Here is a 24,026-nt window from a genome sequence, read left to right as displayed (position 1 = left end):
TTTTTTAGATTGGTGAAGAAGTCATGGTTCATTTGAGGAAGGAGATATTTCTAATGGGTACATATAATAAGATGAAAATGAAAAAGTTTGGACCATGCAAGATAGTGAAAATGCATGATTTTGGAAATTCCTATGAAGTAGAGTTTCCCATTGAACTGAATATTTCACTAGTGTTTAACATTTCATATTTGATAGAATATTATGAAGGAGGTGATGGAGATGAAGAGTATCATGACATCTACTTCAACTACACATGAAATTGAGGATGTATTGGACAATCATGTGGGAAGAAGCACAAGGAACATAATATATAAAGAGTATCTAGTCAAATGGAAAGGAATGCTAGTGGATGATTCATCATGGATAAAATAGGAGGAAGTTGACCATCTTGGTTTTCCTCTGACTACCTAAGATGTGGTAGGGTCACTTCTCAAATTACTCTAGGTGTCTAATGTAGGAGCATCTTGGGTGTAAGGGCAATCTTGCATCACCCAAAATATTTCTATTCTAGTTTTTAATTTTTTAATTTTTAATAAGGGCTATTATTGTATAGAGTTTCTATTCATGGGAGCTTGCTAATTTTAGTAAGTTGATATTATGTACTCAATTATTCTCATCTCATAGATAGAGGTTTATATTTGATATATCAACCTTCTAGATGAGTTTTATTGTCATATCATATATATTGGTGTAGTTATTATAGATTTTTGGTATGAAATTTGGTTATCCAAACTTCACATCTAATGATGAAGGCCTACAATTATTTCACTTGAGGAAAAATATTAGCTGATAGACACATGCAAGATGAAAAATTGTAGATCACTAGTTGAGGATTCTAAAATGGGGTTATAATAGCCCACCAGGTCAACGTTTTGCTAGTTATGGTCTCTAGAAGTAGAACCATCCAAAAATGTAATTTGTAAATTATCTTTAGTCGATCTTATATAATAAAGAGTAATTAAATAATATAATATGAGGTTGGTTAGCCTCAAGAGTTAGGTCTTAGTCTCTAGAACCTTCTCAATTAGTTAAATGTGCTTATATAAGGAAGGCCCGTAGGTTGTCTAGGGTAGTTCTAGATGATAGTCCCATCTCTGTCTTGCAAATTGTTGTAAGGAAGGTGCTCATGTGGGCTTTAATATTGTTATTATGTAATTCTGCTTTGGTAGCAATAATAAGAAGCCTGTATTTAGTTCTCTCAATTTGTGTTTTTCTTTGTTTCTATTGTTTGTTGTTGTATTAAGGGGATCACCCTACATCAATAAATTATTATAAACATATTATATTTATTATTCTTAGGTCACCTTTATTGTATAGTATCATTGGTATGCCTTCCTTCCATGTTGCTTGTAGCTAATTGTGTCGACAAAGACAAAAAAAGAAGATATTTTTAGAAACCAAAATGTGTTAGATTAGTCAACCATAAAAAAATGTTTCTTATGCTTGATCACTTATCAATCTAGACCAAAGAAAGAATACAACATGATAGAACTATAAAAATAAAATTACTACTACTATCAAGGAGATTACTAATTAGGACCTAAAGGTGTAATTGTTAGAGAGTTGTATTGAAACATCTAGAAATATAACATCAATGACAATAAAAATGGGATAACTAAAAAAGAAAGATAAGTTTGATCGGGAAAATATCAATGTAATGAGAATAAGAAAAGTATAATGGGAAGATCCTTATTTTGAATGTTGGTTTATCAAAACTCATCATTATATATGAGCTCGACAAAAGTTTAAGTGAACATAAGGCATAATGATGTGGATTAAAAGTGGGTGGTGGGGATAATATATAATTACCACATATATAGGGAAATGATAGAATTGGTAGCTATTGATAAAGGTAAAATGAGTGGGAAAAATGTGTAAGCCATGATTTGGGTGTGGGATGAAAATGAATGCATAATGATATTTGGATGACACATATGCCTGTTGGGTGTTCATTTTGCACAAGGTCAACGATAGGAATCCATTGTATAATTCCTCTCTTTAAAAGAAAATCTTTTTAAGGATCTGCTCCAAGGTTCAGTATTTGTCTTGCGACATACCAAAATCTACTCAGTAGAAGATAAATGTGAGTGTTCATGAGGGGGCCTTCACTAGTTCTAAAAAACACTTTTGTCTTGGAATTGAAGTAAATCTATTCACTGTTTCAAAATAACACACCAAAGAGAACAATATTTTTTGTATTTTCTATTTTTCAATGAATGCAACTCTAACAATGTAGCTACTATGAGGTCCTATTCTAAGACGGGGTTAGTAAAGCAAATAAAAAAATTGAAATAAAATAACATGAAATCAAATGACTTGAAATTAAAATTCCTATATGGACATAAGCTATAGAACACAACACATTGTGAGTTAAACCTTCAAAGAAATTGGTAGGAAACCAATGAAAATAGGAGCAATGCTTCCTAGAATCCATTGATGCAATCATCAGTGAGAATCTTTAAAAAACTGAATGATGTTTCACTCTTCATCAAATCACAAGGCCATAGAAAGTGCGTTCATGCGAGACAAAAAGCTATGTAGACATAATCGAGTGATCTCTTCTCAAGCTCGTTACGTCAGCAGAATTTGTATATCTGTAGCAAACACCAGAACTAAAAGATTGCACAACTAAAAACAACACAATAAACCTTTGGCTCAATCATAATCTCATGAATAAAATTCACAGAAGTATGACACATTCAGGCAAGAATAACTACACTCCAAATGCGAGCACCAAAAGCATAATTTTATTGCATAATAATGGAGGCCTTTGTTACATTTTACAATGGGGTATTTATAGGAAATCATCTCCTTAATTAGTGTTAAGAGTGAGAGATGTCTTTCATGCAATAAAATGCTTTTAACAATAAAAATAAATTAAATATTTATAGACTATCAACTAATCTGGTGCTTAGAGGGACTCCATCCAAATTTTACTCATTATTTGGATGCATAAGCCCTTTACATGTCAAAAAAAATGAAAGCATGAGAGAGAAAGTATGAGGAAGCCATTAGTCAAAGTGGAAGTACATGGAGGTGCCAAAAATAGAAACTAGCCCTTCACTAGGTGTGTGTCGGAGTTAACTTGCCATCAAAATGTACTCCCGATGCATGGAAAGGGCTATTTTTGGAAGTGGCAGTCAACAGTCGATGCACCTCTAAATTGTAGAGTTAGAAACCTAAAGAAATATTAAGCTATGGACCTGTATGAAAATGCAGAGCTATGGACTTGCGGAGCTACGAACCTTGACTAGGTCAAAACTCAAAATTTTGCTAAGGGTCAAAATTGAAATTCTAGCATCTGGGTTTTGTTCATCTTCATCCTAAAGCTATGTTTGGATGTTTGCCCTTGAATTTCTCTATCATCTTAGTAATCTTAGCTGCATCTAGAAGATCTAAAGCCTCATACTTATCCTTGACCTTCTATCTATAGTTGTCCACCTCAATTTGAGTCTTTGTAAAATCTTTGAGTTTGGTGTCCAACTCTAACAGTGCTTCCTTTGTCCTAAAGGCTTATCTAATGTCTTAATCACTGGATTCCTCCTCTAAAATATTCTTAAAATTCTCCACTACTACCTCAACTAGCAATAGCTTCTCTCATTTTTCAACTTCAAAAATGTCCAAGCATGCATCACTGTACAACTTTTCTACTTCCAAAATTTTCTCTCAAGCTTGGTCCTTGAGCCTATGTATCTCATCATGCGATGTTTCCATCACTTTATTTCCATCTACAATCTTCTCTATCCAATCATCTATCATGTATAACTCTTCTTTGGTATATACATCAACTAGAATGCGGTACATTTTCTCTTTTATGGCTTGTAGAGTTTGCAAATCTTTGCTCCATGCCTGTACCTCATCCATGATACTGAAGTCCCACCTCAAAATTTCCATGATCTTATCCATGTTCTCTTGCATAGCATGAAACAAATTCAAACTTCCTATGATTATAGTGACACCTTTATCCTCAATGCCATCTTGCCAATCCTGACAAGCTTTCAAAAATGGATTGAGCTGTACACCTTCCCCTTCTTTAAGAATGGTATTTAGAGTCTCCTCAAGGCACCCAGGATCAAAAGGACCAACAACTTCAGCTAAATATTCCTTTAGGACCTCAACTTTCCTTTAAAGAGTTCATAGTTCAATTTCATCCTACTTCATGTGCCTAATAACCTCTTTGACTCCCATAGTCATCATCTGTTAGGATGTATCCTATGTAGGTTTCCCCAACATAATATCTTTCACTCTATAGTCCTCAAGACTAATAGCTTCTACATCTATACCTTCAGGAGGGTGAGCCACTTATGCAAATAAGTCCTAGTTCTATATGGTAGTGACAAACACAAATGGTGTTGCATCATGTAATGGAGACTCATGCTTGTTCAAGATCTTTGCACTATCACAAATGTCATCCTCTGAAGCATGAAACTGATGCTTGGCACTTCTCATTATTTCTTTTTGAAACCATCTTGGGATGTGTCTCTTTACAACCTTGGCTCTTGATGATAAAGGGATGTGTTCAACTACCTCCTTCCCTTTATCACTCTTGCTCAGAGTCTCCTACTGTGAGGACTCTTCTTCTGCATTCTCAATATTTGTAGATCTTGTAGTTTGATCCTCAACTTCCTGAGAAGGTTCTTGTGCATATTCTGCTATCTATGCCTCTTTTGATGTCTCATTAGTAACCCTTGGTTCTAGTTGCTCTTGTAATGATGGTTCCTTTTGAACATGTTCCTCTTTTGAACTTGGAGGTGGGGGAGTTATTAAACCCTTATCTACCACTATGATCTGTGGTGGAGATGGAGGAGTGAGATCAGGATCTTGTATCTCTGGTAGCATCTACATCCACTCTTGCTATTGAAGTTCACTTGTAGAGATGTCTTTGATCTTATCCCCAACTAACTCCATACCCACAAGCATGAAATCAAAATCTGAGATGGAGAGAACATTTTCACCTTGCTCCCTTTTCTCATTCATCCATTGCTGCACTTTGTCCTTCGAAGAAGAGAGCTCTAATGATTTTACTTGGGTGGGTGGCAGGGTACTTGTGGCACTCTTTCTTCTTTCCAACTCTTTGGATTTTGCTAACTGAGTTCTCCTTTGTAGGGGCACTTGTTCTTCCTCCTCATCTGATTCTATTTCTTCCTCTGGAATGGTTTCGAGAACTGATAGATTAGGTATTAATCTCTTACTGAATCTTTGTCTTTTGTTCATCCAAACCTTGATCCTCTTTTGTCTTTATGGAACTGCAGGAGAAGCAAAATCTTCTTGCATAGGAGGAATAGAGGTCTCTGGAATTTCTCCCTCTTTAGGTTAGCTTGGAAAAATAGGAGGCAACTGAGGTTCAACCTAGATTTGGGTAGCTCCACCATCTTGGGGCTCTTGTGGACTTGGTCCCTATTGCTAGGAAGAGACCTATTCTACAACATGCTCTATTTGAATCCTCTAATGAGAGGTTCTCTTCCTCTTTCCCTTTCTCTCCAAAGGGAGATAATATCCCATTGGAGGATCAAGCTAGTAGACTATTTCTGGCCTAATAGGAGATTGGAGTGCAAAGATAGGAATTGTGACTTTCCTTCCCTTACCCCTTTCTAGGCAAGCATGTGCATAGAAGATTACTATATCAGGAATTGGATCAAGTGGAAAAGGTTTCTTGATCCAATCCTTTGTCATTCTAATGACATGTCTCGCTTGATGATTGATGTCATCTCCTTCCTCTCTGTCAACCTCTATATTTAGAATGGTTCTTTCACCAACTTTATCTATATTGAATAGGGGATCCAGTAGTTCCTTGGAGTCCTCTAGCCTTATCTCATCAGGGATGGTCAAATGGAGAGCCTTTTTTGCTAGATACAAAGTCATCCTACAATAGTCTCTAATGCAAACATCGTAGTCATTTGTGGCATTCATCCAATGATCTTCAATGACATCCTCATTATAGAAATCTTTCCCGGCTAGGTTTTCCACTTTGCCCACATTGTCAAAATATGGCTGAGGAGGGTTGTACTCTTCAAGTGGATAGTTCTCCCATTCCCACTCAATTGTTAGAATATCCTATTTTATTTTTACCTAATATGCTCCTACAACAAAAGAAAAATCCCAACAAGGGCTCCACTGTCTTTTGATCCTCTCATAAGCTGAATCAATCTATCAAGATATTTCCATTAGTACCAACTTTTCACTTGGGTACCTCAGGAGTTTCTTCAAATTGATAGATGCACCACCTACCTGAATATATGTAAGTGTCCTAAACTGGATGAAATATGCTCCAAGAGCTGTGATCCGTGCCTTGGCTTCCTTGGACAATCTCTTCCCATAGTCCCCTTTGATGAATCAAATGATCGCAAAGATGAAAGCATCATTTATGATTCTGTACTCTTTGCTCTGTGGTGAGAGCTTCTCCTTCACCATCTGATGATAGATAATGAATGGTCAATCATTGGGGTCTTGCATACTACCTTTCTTGTATAACCTAGGATAGTTTGTTGCCCTTGTTGCAAGTAGGTACACCACATAAAAAGTCGTATAGAACTTCTTCTTGTCCTTTATCATCCTTAGCTACTCACACAAGTTTTCACTAAGTGTGGTGGCCTAATCTAGTGGTATCTTTACATGCTTGATGGTCTCAATGAAGTTGACCATGAATAGAGTGAGATGACCTATTGTAGGTAAGCCCATGACTTTTCTTAGGAGAATAATAGAGTATTTTATGTCATCCTTCATGTATCCTTGAGTCATATCCACTTTGCTGATTGTCTTTCCCTGAGGTGGCTTCTTAATGAAGTGCAAGGAATGTATGATGTTGATGGCTTCTTGGTAATGATCTTTATACCATCTTTCAACTGCTTCATAGGAGAGTCAGATGAACTGATCAGATCTGGGAAGATGGAAGACCTTCTTTATTTTGTCAAGGCATGGATCTAAGACCACTTCTTTGATGACATTCTTAACTACCCTTTCATCAGGAACAAAGTGTCGAGACAAGGTCATGACCAATTCAGCTGATTGTATCGATATAGGATGTGACACTACATTCACTAATCTAGATTGGATCAATGTGGACACCAAGGTTGACCTTTATGTTGGATTGTTGCAAACTCTTAGGAATTCTCCCAAGTTTGTGTGTCCAAGCTCAATATCTTTGATCTTAGTGTACTCATCATGTAATCTTGACTTTGGGGGTATGCCTTGGAATTTGAAAACAACTGGTTTAACTACTGCTCTAGATGTAGATGCCATCTGATCACATTGCCTACACATTACGAGAGAAGAAAATATCACTAGTCACCAGATAGCGAGAAAAGAAAACAAACGATGTAAAAAAAAAAGTCCCTCTTGGGGACTTATTTATTTATTTATTTTGAAATTTTTTTAATTTTTAAATTTTTTTTATAATAATAAAAAAACCAATAATAAAAAAAGAAATTTAAAATGCAACGCATAGGCATGCACACTAGGGCATGTGCATGGTAAGAAAAACTCATGCGCGCCTGGCGTGTGCGCATGAGTGGCATGTAGCATGAGAGTGCCCAACATCACCGCACTGTGGGCTGCATGAGGCAACTAGTACTGTTGTAGTGCAGGTCACATGCTCGTACCCACATTGAAATTAGTGGTCGATGTCACTACAACGCAGGCCGCAGTGCTTGTGTGCATGACGTGAGCGATGCCCATTGCCACAATGTGGGCCACAATGCAGTGGTCACACATGTGGCGTGAGTAGTGCCCAATTCCACGACGTGGGCTGAAGAGTGTGCGTGACTCTAGTGTGCAAGCATGAAAGAAAAGGGGGGTGGAGTAGAAGCTCACCTCTCCCTTGGGTGAATGGAGAAAAATGAAAAGGAGAGGGAGGAAGAAGGGGTTTTATAACCCCTCCTCTCCTCATGCATGAAAAAAAAAACACACCGCACCTTGGTGTGCTCACACGCGTGGGTGAGGGGAGAGTTTTTTTTTTTCTAATGTTTTTGTGTTTTTGACTTTTCTATTTTTTTTTTGTAATTTTCTCATTTTTTGATTTTTTTTTTGTTTTTTGGAATTTTGACACAAACTGATAAACAAATTTTCTCCTTCTGACTCTTGAATCGAGAGTCCAAGAGTCAAAAAAAGTAGGGGGTCCCCATTCCTAGTGAGGAATGGGGCATGTGTTGTGAATACCACAAAAAATAGATCCAAAAAAAAGAAGAAATGACCAAGGCATTTCTTCATTAGTAAACATTCTTCCAACGTGCGTCAAATACCAACTAGACTTTGAATATCTCGAGCATCTTTCAAATGACTATTCAATCAAAATCTTAGAACTTGAAACCTTCCAACTCAATGTGTGCATTGTGTATTCATTCCTTTTGATGTGCCAGGATGTAGTCAATCAAAGTTTTTTTAGCAACTTGAGATAATCTTACGCTCCTCCTAGTCCATTCATTCAAAAACTCCATGAAGGCTTTTGTCAATCAATTGCTTGACCAGATGAGAGAATCCGTTCCAGGGCTCTTGGTGGGATGACCACGTTCCTTTGAATTTCTTTGCCTTTTGAATAATCATTCCATGTTGTTCAAAATATTACATTTGATAGAACAATACTTTGAAAACAAGATACTTTATTTTGAGAGCATATCTTTTGCCATTTTCTAGATCTTAGAATCCTTCAGACTTAACATCATCCTTAAAAAAACAAAACTCTTTATTCAATGTCTTGACTATGCTTAGACTGTGTAGCTAGAACATCAGTGTTTTTTCTTGGATTCGATCTCTTATGAACATGCCTTGCATTCCTCTTTTAGAACTCTTTGAAAACTCTCACACCAAACAATGATCTTCAATAACCCTTCAAGGAGACCCCTCCTGTTTGAACTAGTTAGAGTTTGGATCATTTCTTGTCATCTTTGACTTCAAATTAAATAACACCTAAAACAATCAAACCTTTAAATTTTCAAAGGATTGAGAACTTGGTGGTCTAGGCCTCTGATTTCCAAACTAAAAACCACCTATTTCCACAAAAAAATTTGTTGCTTGGTTGTTATAAGACACACAATTGTCTAAATGTTTTGACAAAGAAATACCTCTTACTAAAATTAGAACAAAGAAGTGGTTAGTGAAATCTTAAGAGAAAATCTCAAGTACACCTTACCCCCTAGGATTGACGTAACTTTGAAAGAAAACACACGACTGAAAGAAAATACACAACATGAAAGAAAACACACTTGCAAAAATAAACACACTTGCAGGAATGAAAATCTAAGTTAAATGTAGAAATGAAATCTAACTAAATATTTTTTTTGGTGTCTTTTAGGCCTCAAAATAATACTTCAGAAATTGCCCATTTACAGACAAAGGAAGAAATTCTCCCTATAAGGAACTAAGCCTAAAAGTGTTCTCTCCTAGAATCTTCATGATTTGATAAGGGGCCATCCACAAGCTTGAGAAATTTGTGTGTACTTGGTGTAGACCTTAATTTGTATATCTATAGCAAACACCAGAACTAAAAGATTGCACAACTAAAAACAACACAATAAACCTTTGGCTCAATCACAATCTCATGAATAAAATTCACAGAAGTATGACACATTTAGGCAAGAATAACTACACTCCAAATGCAAGCACCAAAAGCATAATTTTATTGCTTAATAATGGCAGCCTTTGTTACATTTTACAATGGGGTATTTATAAGAAATTGTCTCCTCAATTTGTGTTGAGAGTGAGAGATATCTTTAATGCAATACAATACTTTTAACAATAAAAATAAACTAAATATTTATAGACTATCAACTAATCTAGTGCTTAGAGGGACTCCATCCATATTTTACTCATTATTTGGATGTATGAGCCCTTTACATGTAAAAAATAATGAAAGAATGAGAGAGAAAGTAGGAGGAAGCCATCAGTCAAAGTGGAAGTACATGGAGGCACCAAAAATAGAAGCTAGCCCTTCACTAGGCATGTGTCGAAGTTAACTTGTCATCAAAATGTGCTCCTGATGCATGGAAAGTGCTATTTTTGGAATTGGAAGTCAATTGTCAGTGCACCTCTAAATTGTAGAGTTATGGAGCTGCAGACCTATGGAACTACATGAAAATTTGGAGCTACAGACCTACGGAGCTGTAGACCTATAGACCTCGATTGGGTCAAACACTCAAAATTTTGCTACGTACCAAAATTGAAATTTCGGCATCTGGGTTTTGTTCATCTTCATCCTAAAGCTATGTTTGGATGTTTGACCTTGAATTTCTCTACCATCTCAGTAATCTTAGCTACATCTAGAAGATCTAAATCCTCATACTTATCCTTGATCTTCTGTCTGTAGTTGTTCACCTCAATTTGAGTCTCTACAAAATCTTTGAGTTTGGTGTCCAACTCTAATAGTGCTTCCTCTGTCATTAAGGCTTGTCTAATGTATTCATAACTAGATGATTCCTCTAAAGTATTCTTGAAATTATCCACTACTACCTCAACTGGAAATAGCTTCTCTCGTTCTTCATCTTCAAAAATGTCCAAGCATGCATCACTGTACAACTATTCTGCTTCCAAAATTCAATCTCGAGCTTGGTCCTTGAGCCTATGTATCTCATCATGCAATGTTTTCATCACTTTATTCTCATCTACAATCTTCTCTATCCAATCATCTATCATGTCTAACTCTTCTCTGTTATATACATCAATCAGAATGCAATACCTTTTCCCTTTTATAGCTTGTAGAGTTTCCAAATCTTTGCTCCATGCCTGTACCTCATTCATGAGACTGAAGTCTTGCCTCAAAATTGCCACAATCTTATCCACATTCTCTTGTGTAGCATGTAATAACTTCAAACTTCCTATGATTATAGTGACACCTTTATCCTCAAGGTTGTCTCACCAATCCTGACAAGTTTTCTAAAATGGATTGAGCTGTACACCTTCCCCTTCTCTAAGAATGGTATTTAGAGTCTCCTTAGGGTGCTCAAGATCAAGAGGACCAACAACTTTGGCTAAATATCCCTTTAGGATCTCAACTTTCCTTGAAGGAGTTTGTAGTTCAATTTCATCCTGCTCCATGTGCTTGAGAACCTCTTTGACTCCCATAGTCATCATCTATTAGGATGTATCCTATGTAGGCTTCCCCAACATAATATCTTTCACTTCATAGTCCTCAAGACTAATAGCTTCTACATTTGTACCTTCAAGAGGGTGAGCCACTTGTGAAAATAAGTCCTAGTTTCATAAGGTAGTGATGAATGCAAATGGCATTGCATCATGTAATGGAGACTCGGGCTTTTTCAAGATCTCTACAATATCACAAATTTCATCCTTCGAAGCACGAAACTGATGCTTGGTACTTCTCATTATTTTTTTTGAAACTATATTGGGATGTGTCTCTCTACAACCTTGGCTCTTGATTATGAAGGGATGTGTTCAAATACCTCCTTCCCTTTATCACTCTTGCTTGAAGTCTCTTGTTGTGAGGACTCTTCTTCTATAGTCTCGGTCTCTGTAGATCTTGTAGTTTAATCCTCTATTTCATGAGAAGGTTGTTGCACATATTCTACTATCCATGCCTCTTTTGATGCGTCATCAGTAACGCTTGGTTTTGGTTACTCTTGTAATGATGGTTCCTTTTGAACATGTTCCTCTTCTAAACTTGGAGATAGGGGAGTTACTGAACCTTTATCTACCATTGTGAGCATCGCCCAGTGCCACAGCATGGGCCATAGTGCAACACTCACACACATGGCATGAGTGGCACCCAATGACACAACACAGGCTATAGCATGGGCTAAAGAGCGTGCACAGATCTAGCACATGAGCATGAAAGAAAAGGGAGGGGTGGAGTAGAAGCTCACCTCTCCCTTGGGTGAATGGAGAAAAATGAAAAGTAGAGGGAGGAAGAAGGGGTTTTATAATCCTTCCTCCCCTCATGTGCGAAAAAAAAAATGTGCCATGCCTCAGTGCACACAAGCATGGGTGAGGGGAGGGTTTTTTTTTCTCTTTTTTTTTTCTTTTTTGAAACTTGCATCTCAACGTTGTCCATTTTTCTAATGTATTTGTGTTTTTGACTTTTCTATTTTTTTTGTAATTTTCTCATTTTTTGATTTTTTTGTGTTTTTTGAAATTTTGGCGCAAACTTATAAACAAATTTTCTTCTTCCAACTCTTGAATCAAGAGTCTGGGAGTCAAAAAAAGTAGGGGGTCCCCATTCCTAGTGAGGAATGGGGTGTGTGTTGTGAATACCACAACAATGCCAAGATGACCAAATAGATGATTTGAGTATGGGAACTATTACTTTTCTCTAACACCTAGGATCTCAAAGACAATGGGAGAGGATATTGAGAATAGTTGTGGGTTAACTATAAGTGAAAATGTACCAAACATGTTAGATATGATGTTCTTTTAAAGCCCAAATTAAAGGTTCTTTCTTTAAGAAAATACACAAAAAAATGAAAATAGTGTTGAAGAAGGAGACTATTGAGAACCGATTGATACAAGTGTGATCAATATGTTTCAATCATTATTTTGTCATTGATGTCAAACCTACTATTTTTTGGTAAGACAACTACTTACAAGATTTAAGTACTATCACTTATTTGATTGATGAAGAGGATTTGATCAAAAGATGTAACAATAGAACCTAGAGGAAAGGTTGAGTTATGATATGTAAAGGAGTACAAGAATCAACTAAGACAATGATAACATGAAGTATTGGTTTACTTAAGGTTACAAAGGTTGGTTACACTAAGCAATATAGAAAAATAAGTTAAGCAAAATTTTTCTGCCAAGCTTGACCAAGTGGATAGTAGGTGCAAAGCAAAGTTAGTGCATGCCGAGCATAAAATTAGTTGGAGTCAACTAAAAGTCTATTCTAGTGTATGTCAAGAAAAACACAGGATGTTGGGTAAAGTTTAGTTGATGTCGAGCACTAGTAAACTTTAGTTCATGCGAAATGATTTTATAGAGGATGCCAAGCAATGTAGTATGTGCCAAGCATCAAGAGCAAGTGAATGTTGAGTGGCTTCAATATTTGCAAGATTGTGAATTTGATGGATCTAAGTCAACAAAGTTGTTTTCTTGGATTGTGTGAACTAGGTGGAAGATAAGATTGATGAGCTGGTGGCACAGAATTTAAGGCAAACCATTTTGAGGCAAATTCAAAGAGGACTAAAGGAGAAGTTTCTAGAAGAGATATTAAATATGAGGTAGATTCATTGTATCCCACCTAATCTATCCTAACCCTAAATTGGATAATGGAGAATGAGAAAAAAAAGATCTTAATTTCCTATTTATAGGAATGACTAGTCAGAAGAAAGGGTTGTTAGGTGCGAGAACCTAAGGAAGACAAGGAGTCAAGGAAGTGACCTAAGAGAAGAGTCTGTATTGACATGTTAAGCAAGAAGGCTTAAGGGTATGAATGCTTAAAAGGTGAACAAGCTATTAGAGCTGAAGTGTGAAGGTTAAGCAAAATGGAGGACTAAAATAGAGATTTGTAATTTGCAAATGGACTTTTAAGTTGTTATCAAATCAAGCCTTACTGTTACTCTCTAATAATTGTATCAGTCTAGCGTAAATCATTTGGATTAAGGTTTACCTAAAAGTCATTTGTAAATCCTTTAACTAGGTGACATTCCAAGTGAATGGTCTAAAATCCTCTAACAAGGCTCACTCCTAATAGGGTGATTGAAATCTGTTTATAGGATCACATTTAATAGTGTGTATTGCAACCTTTAACATGGTTGACCTTTCACAAGGTGTCACTTCAAAAGAGTGAAAAAGGGTAGCATATTACTAGTGGTTTTTCCCAAATTGGGTTTCTATGTAAATCATTGTGTCAAATGTGTTGTTGAATCTGATATGTTTCATGTTTATATTTTTGCAAATTGATTTGATTGTAACCTAAAAGTTTTAAGTGATTGCATAATCTTATGGATGCATGCATGATGATAAAATGTTTTATGGCTTCACTAAGTTGTGAATTTTTTTATTTATACATCTAGAATTTGGATAACTAATTCACCCCCCTCTCTATTATTCTAATGTATTCCAACAATTGGCATCAGAGCTGTTGTGATTTCACAATGCATGCCCCATTTCACTGAGAAATGGGGACCCCCTACTTTAATTTTTTAGCTTTTTGGGTCCCTAGTCCAGGGCCTTAGTTCTTTTTATGGTTTTTTATGATGTTTTTATCTCATCTGGGTCTCTGTCTAAAAACCCAAATGCTAGAAACCTTGTTTCTAAGGGAGAAAATCAAGTTTGCATGCTGAGAGGCACACCAATGCACCTAGCCTACATCACCAGGTGTGCTAGTGCACTAGTCATTTAGGGAAAAGAGTACATTCCCATTGGAAAGTATGGAGTAGTGCACCTATGCAGCTGTTTACCCCCCAAAAGGTGTGCACCTTGTGTTTTTATTAAAATTACAAAAATGTTATAAAAAACCTAAGCTAAGCCTTCACCTAGTATAAGGTACACAGTTGCACACCTTACTTAGGATAAACATCCCTTTGTGTCATAAGGGTGCATACATAGTGCACCCCATGAGGTGTGCTAGATGCACATCCTTATTTTTAAGAGTTTTGTTAAAGAAAAGTGCACCTAACGCACCTTAGAGGTGTGCTAGGTGCGCTCTTTTTTGCTTATCAGAGTTTTGAATGAGGTTATTGCATGTTTTGTGATGTTTTTGTGTTCTTGGTCTATTTTGTCATAATTAGGGTTCGTTTAAGGTTTTATTTTCAACTCTCTGGACTAATGTTTACTTCTTTATGCAAATAAAAAGACATCCTTAACTTGTTGGGGTCATAACTTTTGACCTAGAGCTCACAATTCAAAATTGTTTACACCTTTGGAAAGAAGAACTAAAAATCTAATTTATATCCCTAAAATAGTGAGCCTTCAACTGCCCAATTTTAGGGCCTCATGAAAGTTTCAACTTGAAATTTTGAGCAGAAGACCTTCGAAAAAGCCAATTAAAAAGACCTAGAAAATCTTGTGGAAAAGTTTCAAACATTTGATCATTCTAGATAATCTGTATCACCTAGTCTCTATCCCATAAGGATTGGGATGTCAGAGAGAAGAAATAATCAAGCAATTTATATTGAAGATCAAAGATACATAGGTTCGACACATGAACTAGAACATGTTCTTCATCTTATGCAAGTATTAATGACAAGATTCAACATAGGTGCCTTAGGATTTTAGAAGTAGAAAGAGTTCAAGTCTATGAAATTTTTTGGCTATAAAGAGGGTATAAATCATCAAAAGGATCAAAGTAAGTACATAAAAGTGATCTAAAACCCCATTTGAGAAAAACCTAGAAATCATTTTCAAAACTGAGAACTTTGATTTTTTGGTGAAATTAGCACCTTGCACAAATTTCTTTCGAGGTGCGCTAGTGCACTTTTCAAACATTTGCTAGAAGTTTTTGAAGAAGTCAGAGGTGCATTGACAATTAACTACTAGTTCTAAATTTAGAGCTTTCCATGCATCAAAAATGCCTTTCGATGATAGTTTAACTGTTACAAACATCCAGAGAAGGTTGAGCTTCTATTTTTGGCATTTCCAGAGACTCCATCGTCTAATAGCTTTCTTCTTCTTATTTTCTCATGCTTTATTTTTTTAAGACATGTAAAGACTTATGCACCTGTTAAATGATATAAAGAAGGGTGGAGTCCTACTTAGCACCAGTTAGAGAGTCAATTTGTACATAAATAGATTGGTTTTATTAATTTTAAGCATATATTTGCATGAAGGAATCTCTCACTCTGAACACAAATTGAGGAGATGATTGCCTATAAATTGAGGAATTAAAAATGCATTCTGGGGTGGCCACCATTATTTTGATGCAATAATATATGCTATTGGTTCTCACATTTGGAGTGTAGTGATTCTTGCCTAAGTGTGTTATATTTTGTGAATGTATGTTCATGAAGTGTAATTGAGCCAATAGTTTTATTGTGTTGTTCTAGTTGTGCAATTTTTTTAATTCTAGTGCTTTTTATGGGTCTAAAAATTCCACTGATGTACTTAGTTCGAGAAGAGATCATCATATTATTCCTGCATAACTTTTTGTCTCACATGAGCACACTTTGCATGGCCTTGCAATTTAATTAGTGGAATTAAGGAAGTGTTGCTCCTATTTTCATTGGTTACCCATCGATCTTTTCAAAAGATTAACTTGCAGACATGTTGTTTCTGTGGCTTATGTCCATTAGGATTTTACTTTTCATGTTATTTTCTTGAATTTCTTGTTATTCTATCTTTGTTATTTGATTTACTAACCCTTGGTTAATTTAGGAATTCATATAGTTGCATTGTTAGATTGCATTCATTCAAAAAATAGAAAATACCAAAAACATATCTCTTCTATGGTTAATTTTGAAATAGCAAGTAGATTGGTCATCTTATGCAAAATTGGTTCAAACCAGCAAAGGCCTCTTTGTGAATAAACACATTTATCTTTAACTGAGTAGATTCTAGTAGGTCACAAGATTGCCTGGAACCTTGGAGTTGATCCTAGATTAACTTTTCAAGAGAGGAGTTCAAAAGGATTCTTGCTGTTAAGCATCATGAAAAATGATAGCTCAACAAGAGCCATCTACTTAAGATGACTAGTTTGAAGGTTATCGAAGCACAAAGATAAAGATGTAAAAAAGAGAAGTATCCAAGCTTAATAGAGATAACTTTTCTGCATGGAAAAGTTTGATGAAGCTACAACTTGGAGGACTTGAAGATCATGCACAATCTACCATTACTACTGAGTATGTTGATCTTGCTCGAGCCCCAACTACCAAGGATATGAAAAGGAAGAAAGAACATAACCAAGAAATGCTAGAGACTGCCTTTACCCTAAGCAATGCCAAATTTGATGATATCAAAGGTCTTTATAGTGAAAAGAAAATGTGGGATGCCTTAACCACCATCTATGGAGGAGACACTATTGTTTTAAGAGCCAAAGCTGGAAGTCTTAGAGGTAAGTTTGATGATATAAGAATGGAAGAAGGTGAAAATATTGCTCAATATGTCACAAGAATAAAAGAAGTTGTTAATGCAATAAGAGAAGCTACTAGCACAATAGATGATGATACTATACTAAGAAAAGTTTTAAGAACACTACTGCTTAAATATGCTATTAGAGTTTCTGTAATTCAAGAACTAAGATATATACCATGGAATAATCTATCACTTGAAGGTCTGGTAGGTAGGCTCACTACTTTTGAGCTATCTAACTTTAATAATTACAAACCTAAAAATATTGAATCTACTTTCAAAGCTAAGCTATCATTGAAGGAATTTGATGAGAAGAAGAAGAAGAAAAAGATAAAGTATGTGTCTAGTGATAGTGATACAGATGAGGAGGATGTAGAACAACTTGAAGCACTAATGGCAAGAAGATTCTATAGAGGCAAAGGCAAGTTCAAAGGTAAATTACCTATCATTTGTTTCAACTATGATGAGGTTGGTCATATTGCTACTAGATGTCTAGAGAAGAAGAACTACATAGGTGGTGACAAGTACAGAAGTAGAAGAGATGAAGACAACAAGGACTACAAACTCAAAGGAAAAAATTCATGTTACATTACTAAAGAGTAAAAAAAATATGAATTTGATGAACATGATGATGAAGTAGTGTATGCTGGAATAAAGGACGAATTGACGAAGATGAGGCAACTGCACTTGTGACTTGTGTGAACAAGAATGAAAGATGGATCATTGACACTGGGTGTTCACATCACATGACTAGAGACAAAAGTAAGTTCATTACCTTGAATTGTTATGATGGAAATAATGTAAGATTTGGTAATGATACACCATGTTTGATAAAAGGAAAAGGTTCTATCAAACTCACAAATAGGATTTTATGTGACAATGCTTACTCTATTGAAGGACTTAACTATAATCTATTGAGTGTGTCACAACTAAATAATTCAGGATGTAAGGTTGAGTTTGAAAACAAGATTGCTAAAATATATGAGACAAGTGGAAAACTAATTGGAAAGGGTGATGAGACTAGGAGTTATCTATTCTACCTTGACATAGAGGATGCTACTTGTCTAGTTGTAAAATTTGATGATGTGTGGCTATGGCACAAAAGGTTATGTCATGTTAATTTTGATAACTTGGTTAGTATCAATAACATGATAAAAGTTTTAGGTTTTCCTAAGTTGAAGAAACCTAATAATATAATGTGCAAACAATGTTAGTTAGGAAAAATGACAAAGTCAAGTTTTAAGAGTAAAACTCATACCTCTAAAGAAATACTAGAGATTGTTCATACTGACTTGTGTGGACCAATTAAAGTGCAAAGCTACAAAGGAGATAAGTACATTATGCTATTTGTTGATGATTATTCTAGAATGATGATAGTTATGTTTCTAAAATAGAATTTTGATGCTTTCCAAATGTTTAAGTGGTACTTAGCAAGAGTTGAGAAGGAAATAGGTAAAAGTTTGAAATGTTTGAGATCTAACAGAGGAGAAGAATTTATATCACATGAGTTTGAGATGTTCTATAATGACAAAGGAATCAAAAGGTAGACATCTGGCCCTAGAACCCCTCCACAAAATGGAATTTCTGAAAGGAGGAACATATCTATAATGGACTATGCTAGAATACTCACGATGGAGAAAAATGTTGCTTTGAAATACTGGAGAGAAGCTGTAAATACAACTGTCTATACCTCGAGCCATGTAAAGTCAAGAAAGGTACTCATTCGACACCTTTTGAACTATGGTATGGATACTCACCCAATGTAAAATATTTTAAGGTATTTGGAAGCAAATGCTATATTCTTGAAGACTTTAGGAATGGTAAACTAGATGCAAAAAGTGGAGAAGGTATATTCCTAGGATATTCCACAAGAAGTAAAACTTATAAGTGTTCAAATACTAACAATAGAAAAGTGTGGAAAGTGCAAATGTAAATTTTTATGAATACACAGAAGTATATGAGGCTGAACCTATGAAAGAATCAAAAGAATACAAATTATTTGTATACTTTTATGAAGATATTCCTACTAATGAAGATGCTACAAATCAAGCTACAAACCAACAACAAGTTTCAGTGACTTCCAAGTCACATACTATGAATGCTGAGTTGCATTTAGGAACTAAGCTACATTTAGATGCAAAGTTACAAAATGAAATTGAAGCACATTCTGATTTTGAGATCAATGTACATGAAAGAGATGTTGAGCTACCTGATAGAGATGTACATAGTGACTCTAATGCTAAAAGACCAAATGAAGAAACTTGAGTTGAACCAAGATTGTCTAGATATGTCAAGAGACATCATCTTGCTAGACAAATGAGTAAATAATTTAGTGATGACTGAGTGTCAGAACCCAATGTTGGTTGAGAGACAACATTTGAAAAATAATGAGAAAATATTATTTTCCAGCCAACACAAATGAATTCTTTAGATATGGAAAGCATATTGAAGATAAGGATGAATGACCTAGATCATTTAATTCAAGGGAAACTATGTTTAAAAACTTCTATGCATGAATTCAAGGAGAAGTTTGGAGAAGTTTCTAGAAGAGAAAAGTGGAAACAAAAAGGTGGATAGATTTATTGCATGTGTTGATATGATCAAAACCCTAAGATCTACAGTGATGTTGAAGTTGAAAAAGATTAGAATCATCTATTTAAGGAGGTACAAAGAGATAAACTTGAAGAGGCTAGAAGAGCTAGTGAAGACCTTAACATGGATGGAACAGTTGTTCACTTTTTTGATTGATGAACTTGAGAAGAAGGCTAAACAATTAAGCATTGAGGTGAAGAGTGATTGCTTGAAGAATTTCCAAGAAAATTAGTGATAGAGATGTTGATGGAGGTCATTCAAAGAGTCAACTATTGGACCAAGTTTTGATATGTATTTGCAAAGTGATATGTATTTTTTAGATCAACCTGCTATTACTTTCTTACCATTGTATTAGTATTGAAATCCTTTAATTAAGGTTGACCTAACAATCGTATGTACATTCTAATAGAATTTTCCTAAGCTCTCTATCAAGGCCACTCATAATAGGTTGTTCAATCCTTTAACAAGGCCACATTTAACAATGTGTTTTGTAAATTTTAGCAGGGTTGGCTACTAACAGAACTCACTTGAGAAGAGCAAAAAATTGGTGACATGCTATTGGTGATTTTTCCCAAATTGGGTTTCCGTGTTAAATCCTAGTGTCATACTTCTTAGTTATCTAAGATGTTTTACTATTATTATTTTACATTCTATAAGTTTGTTACTATTAGGAAAATGGACTAGAATTTTATATTTTTGATTATTTTCTATAGAGACCAAGCTAGTAAATTTATAGATCTAAACTATTTGAAGTGATTAAAAATTCTATTGGTACATCTAGACCTATAGATAATTGATTCAACCCTCACTTAGTTATTCTAAACATTCTAAAAATTGGTATCAGAGCATTGGTTCTTGTATGACTTGAAGCTAAAGATCAAGATGTACAAAATGGAGGTGCCAAGGTTGAACAAAGAGAACTTCCCTTTATGGAAGAGTTTGATGAAGTTGCATTTGGCAAGAATTGGAGATGGTGCAATACACTAAGTCAACAATACATATGTATCTTAGAAATGAAGAGAGAAGCTAAGAGGGGAAGGGTGAATCAATTACCACAAAAACAATTCCCTACCCCCATATGTCAAAAAAAACTTTTCACTGATAAGAAATTCTTTATCCAGCTCGATTAAAACTAAGTTCTTACTATAACTCAGTTAAAATTGTAGTCTTATGAATATTAATATGTTTTAACCTTTAGTAACTTAGTTAAAAAAAATAAAGCATAAAGAAAATAACATAAACACAGATGACAACAAGATTTAATGTGGAAACCCAATTTGGAAAAACCACCATGCAACTAGTTATAATATTTTCACTCTTCTAAAGTGAGCCCTATTAGGAGCCAGCCATATTAAAGGTTACAATACATACTATTAAGCATGGCCTTGTTTGAGGATTTAGATCACCCTATTAGGAGTGGCCTAGTCAGAGGTCTTCAAACACTTCAATCTTGAAATGTCACCTTGTTAGAGGATTTACAATTTGACTATTAAGTCAACTCTTAAGATATTTCTTCACTACTACAATGGTTAGAAGGTCACAATAATTTGACCTGATTTAGGAAGTGACTTTTTAAGATTTAGATCTCTATTTTGGTTTGAGCTCTGGATCTTTAATGATCAGAATATTCTTTGCAGCTTATCTTCCATACTTGCCTTCTCTGCCTTTTCCTTTGCTCACATATCTATTTTATTCCACTTCTTGCTCCTTCATTATACTTCTTGATCTCTCTCTTGTATATCATAAGATTTTTTAAGTAAGCTTGAATGCCTTTTCAAATAACCATTAAACATCCAAATACTTAGCCTTAATTAGTCAATTAATTAACAAGTGTATTTTACTGATACTTGATCAATATTGGGATTAATCACTTGGTTAACACTGAGATTCCTTTGATGCCTGACCACTTGCTTAATACTAACTATTTATTGAACTAAATCAGAAATCTTTGCTACTTATATATTTTCTACTTATTCATTTTAATAACATTTGATTCCACATAAAAAACATAAGCAGGTATTAAGTCATATATACAACAATAATGACTTCATCACTTATATGCAATACCATTAATTTATGATATGATAACAAATAATATGGAGAATGTTATGATAATTTAGAAACTTATCATATTATAATTTAGAAATATGATTAACAATTAAAATAAATCATTAAAACAAATATAAGTGTCAAAACATCTCCATGCGATATACTTATGATAGATATTGTGTGACAAATATCTATACTAATCATATGAAGTAGTATTTGCACTTGGGAGGAGTTATAAGGAGATGAAGATGTAATTGAAGTTATCTAGAAACAAAATAATATATAGTATATTATATTGTTACAAACTATCATCTATTTAATATCGCTATTTTTGCTATCCATTTTATAAGAGAATTAGGAAACCCTTAACAATATGCTCTACTCCTTAATTTGTTGACTACTTAGTTACTATTGTCTATGCTTGGTTAATACTTGAAAGTCCTTCATTGCTCAACTTCTTGATTAATACTGACTATGATTGGTTAATACTTGAAAGTCCTCCATTGCCTGACTACTTGGTTAATATTGACATGTGTGTGACATCAATGAAAACATAAAATTTTAAGATTTTTTTCCAACAATGTAGAGCTACCAAGACCTCTAACAACTCAAAAGATAAAAGAGAAGCAAGAGAACTATCAAGTTATGTTGGAGATTGCATTAGCCCTAAGCTACACCAAGTTTGATGACATAAAGGAATGCACTATTGCTTAGAAAATGTGGGATGCATTTCAGACTATCTATGGAGAAGACAAAAATGTTTTGAGAGAAAAATTAGAAAGTTTGAGAGGCAAATTTGGCGAGATTATAATGATAGAAGGTGAGACCATTTCTCAATACTATGGACAAGTCAAAGAAGTGGTAAATTCTATCAGAGGATCAAATGGAAAGATTGATGATGAAACTATGATCAACAAGGTATTAAGAACCCTACTTCCTATTTATGCTATTAGAGTCTCTACAATACAAGAACTGAGATGTACACCTAGTAACAATCTAAGTTTGGAAGGTTTGGTTGGTAAGCTTATTACTTTTGAATTGTCAAAATTTGATAATTTACTCCTACTACTATTGAGTCTTCTTTCAAATCTCAATTGGTTCTTAGTAAGGGAAAGGAAAATTTATGAATAGTGATAGAGATGTTTCTGATGATGATCTTGATGAGCTCAAAGCATTGATGGCTAGAAGACTTCCAAGAGGTAGAGGAAATAAAAAAGGTAATAAATTTTGTTACATTGCTAAAGAAGAAATCGATAGTAATGGTAAAGAAGTTTTCTATGTATCTGTGAAAGAAGATTCTGATGAAGATGAGAAAATTGCATTAATCTCATATGTGAGTAAAGGTGATAGATGGATAATTTATAATGGGTGCTCACGTCACATGACTATTGATAAAAATAATTTTGAAACCATGAAAAAATACATAGGTAGTTGTGCTAATTTTGGTAATGATGAACCATGTCTTGTGAAAGGTAAGGGATCATTACAATTGACTGATAAGATAAAGTGTGATAATGTTTATTATGTTGATATACTTAACTATAATTTGTTGTGTGTCTCAAAATTCAAAAAATTAGGGTATAAAGTTAAATTCATCATAGAAAGGTCAAGATATTTGATGCTGTTGGTGAACTAATTAGAAGTGGAGAATAGCCTAGAGGTAACTTTTTCTTGTTGGAAAATTACAATTGGAACAATTGTTGTTTTATCATTGATGTCAAATCTATTGATAAAACATATTGCTACCTAATCTAAATATCTTATCTATTTGATTGATGAAGAGGAATTGAGAAATTTCTCATTACAATAAAACCTAGGGGAAAGGTTGAGTTATGGAAAGGAAGTTACAATGGACATTTGATTAGTTAGAGTTTGATAAGACAAAGTAATTGTTTATATCAAGAAAGTAAAGCTAAGCTAGGAAATAGAGTAAAAATTTAAGGAATGCCGAGTGATGCTAGTGTCAACTAAGCCATAGTAAGTGCCAAGAAAATCTAGTGTTGATTGAGCACTAATATCAACCGAGCATGATAGTTGATACCGAACCAGAAATTTTTTAGTGACCAATTGATTAAGTGATGATTGAGTGTCAGAACTAGTGATTTCTAAGTAACAATATTATGAATGAATTTGAGGAAATCATAATTTCTAGTCGACTTAGTTGATTTCTTGAGAGATTTAAAACATGTTGAAGATAAAATTGATGAGTTGGATGATTAAATTCAAGGTGAGGTTTAGGTAAATACCTATTGTCACAAAAGTTTTCACCCTTGTCCAAAGTTTTTACCTAAGGATAACCTTATGAAACATGGAAATAACCTCCAAGTTGTGGGAATTGAACAATGAGGCTGAGTCTCTAGAGAAGGCTGACTTCCTTTGCTATTAGGATACACCTAGACTACACTTGGAGAGGAAAAGGGAGGAGGAATGCATAAAAT

Source organism: Cupressus sempervirens, chromosome 2, assembly GCF_028749045.1.
Source record: "Cupressus sempervirens isolate cs-2001-9-10 chromosome 2, ASM2874904v1, whole genome shotgun sequence".
In the NCBI taxonomy this organism is placed as follows: Eukaryota; Viridiplantae; Streptophyta; class Pinopsida; order Cupressales; family Cupressaceae; genus Cupressus; species Cupressus sempervirens.
The sequence above is the reverse complement of the archived record's forward strand: the minus strand, read 5'-3'. Positions refer to the sequence as shown.